Here is a 2,892-nt window from a genome sequence, read left to right on the forward strand (position 1 = left end):
AAAGGCATCCAATCATAAGAACAGCACTCTACCATCACCCTCTGTCTCCTATTATATATACAGTCATGGATCCATCGAGTCATAGAGTCACACAGCACGGAAACAGGGCCCATGGCCCATCATGTCCACGCCAGCCAAGGTGTGTAACCGAGCTAGTCTATTTGGCCCATATCCCTCTAAATCTTTCTTATCATTGTATCTGTCTAAATGTAACTGTACTCACCTTTACCACTTCCTCTGGCAGCTCATTCCATACACCCATCCCCCTGTGTGTGAAAAGCTTGCCCTCAGGTCCCTTTTAAACATTTTCTCTCCCACCTTTTATATACATCCTTTAGTTTTAGACTCTCCTACCCTGGGAAAAAGACTGTGACCACTTACCTTAGCTATGCCTCTCATAATTTTATAAACCTCTATAAGGTCACCTGTCAGCTTTCACCCTTACAGGAACATGTTGACCCTGAACTCTCACTGTTTCTGCTTTGAATGCTTCCCACTATGCAACTGTAGACTTCCCTGCATGTAAATTCCCGCAGCCTACCTTTACCAGGTCTAGTCTTATTTTAATGAAATTGCCCTCCCCCAATTTAGCATGTTTATTCCTGGTCTATTCCTATTTTCTCCATAACTACTTTGAATGTAATGTTATGGTCATTATCTCCAAAAATGCTTCCCCAGTGACACTCCCTCCCTCTGCTGCTGCTGCATTCCACAAGACCAGGTTCAGTAACGCTCATTCTCTCATTGGTCTATCCACATACTGTGTCAAAAAACTCTCCTGGACACCCCTCAAATTTTAGCCCTTTCTGAGGATTTAACGCTTAGGCAATTCCAGTTAATATTTTGAAAACTGAACCCCCGCTCCCCCCCCCCCCCCCAGGAATATAATCCTATATTTATCACATCTATGTGCTATTTGTCAACAAATCTGTTCCTCTATCTTCTGTTAACTGTTTGGTGGTTTGTTATACACCCCCAGCAAAGTAATGACACTCTTTTTGTTTTGAACCTCTACCCATATAAATTGGTAAATTGGTTTATTATTCACATGTACTGAGGTACAGTGAAAAACTTCGTTCAGCACGCCATCCATATAGATTATGTCACTGCAACAGTGCATTGAGATAGTACAAGAGAAAACAATAACAGAATGCAGAGTTGAGTGTTACAGTTATAGTGCAGTGCAGGCAGACAATAAGATGCAAGGCCATGATGAGGTAGATTGTGAGGTCAAGAATGCATCTTATTATACTGGGGGGCCATTCAATAGTCTCATAACAGTGGATAGAAGCTGTCCTTGAGCCTGGTGGTACGTTCTTTCAGGCTTTTGTACCTTTTGTCTGGTGGGGGGGGGGGTGGTGAAGTGAGAATGTCCGGGGTGGGTGGAATCTTTGATTATGTTGGCAGATTTACTGAGGCAGCAAGAAGTGTAGACAGAGTCCATGGAGGGGAGGCTGGTTTCTGTGATGTGCTGAGCTGTGTCCACAACACTCTGCAGTTTCTTGCTGTCATGGGCAGAGCTGTTCCCATACCAAGCTGTGATGCATCTGGATAGGATGCTTTCTATGGTGCATCGATAAAAATTAGTGAGGATCAAAGGGGACATGCCAAATTCCTTTAGCCTCCTGATGAAGTCGAGGTGCTGGTGAGCTTGTTTGGCTGTGGCGTCTGTTTTTGGATCAAGGCAAATTGTTGGTGATGTTCACACCTAGGAACTTGAAGCTTCCAACCCTCTCGAACTCAGCTGCATTGATATAAACAAGATAGTGTGCACAACCCCCCCACTTCCTGATGTCAGTGACAAGCTCTTTTGTTTTTCTGACATTGAGGGAAAGGTTGCTGTCATGACACCATGTCACTAGGCTCTCTATCTCCTTTTTGTACTCCGGCTCTTTGTTATATGAGATACAGCCCTCTGCAGTGGTATCATCTGCAAATTTGTAGATGGAGTCAGAGCAGAATCTGGCCACGCATTCGTGAGTGTATTGGGAGTAGAGTAGGAGGCTGAGGACGCAGCCTTGTGGGGCACCAGTATTATCATGGAGGAGGTGTTACTGCCTATCCTTACTGATTGTGTTCTGTTGGTCAGGAAGTCAAGCATCCAGTTGCAAAGGGAGGTGCTTAGTCCCAGGTCTAGGAGTTTGGAGATGAGTTTGCTTGGAATTATAGTATTGAAGGCGGAGCTGTAGTGAATAACCAATTGTCTAACATAGGTGTATTTATTGTCCAGATGCTCCAGAGATGAGTGTAGGGCCAGGGAGATGGCGTCCACTGTAGACCTGTTTTGGTGGTAGGCGAATTGCAGTGGGTCAAAATTGTCTGGGAAGCTGGAATTGATGTGTGCCATGACCAGCTTCTCAAAGCAGTTCATGATGGTGGATATCAGAGCAACAAGATGATAGTTAGGGCATGTTACCTTATTTTTCTTCGGTACTGTGATGATAGCGGTCTCTTAAAGTAGGTGGGAACCTCAGATTGAAGCAGGGAAAGGTTAAAAATGTCTGCAAATACCCCCTCCAGCTGATCTGTGCAGGATCTAAGGATACGGCTGGGTACCATCTGGGCCAGATGCTTTTTGTAGGTTTACTCTCCAGAAGAACGATCTTACCTCCGCAATGGTGACTGTGGGTTCAGGTGCATTCGAGGCTGTTGGGGTGGGTGCTGACATACTAATCCCCTTCTGTTCAAAATGTGCATTAAACTCATTGGGAAGCAATGAACTATTATCAGCAATGTTGCCTGACTTTGTTTTGTAGCCTGTTATAGCCTGTAAGCCTTGCCACAACTGGCTGGTCTGGGACTCGATTTTGGACTGATGTTGCCTCTTGGCATCTCTGATAGCTTTACAGAGGTCGTATCTCGATTTCTTGTATAGGTCAGGGTCACCTGATT

This window comes from Pristis pectinata, chromosome 29 (assembly GCF_009764475.1).
Source record: "Pristis pectinata isolate sPriPec2 chromosome 29, sPriPec2.1.pri, whole genome shotgun sequence".
NCBI classification, from domain to species: domain Eukaryota; kingdom Metazoa; phylum Chordata; class Chondrichthyes; order Rhinopristiformes; family Pristidae; genus Pristis; species Pristis pectinata.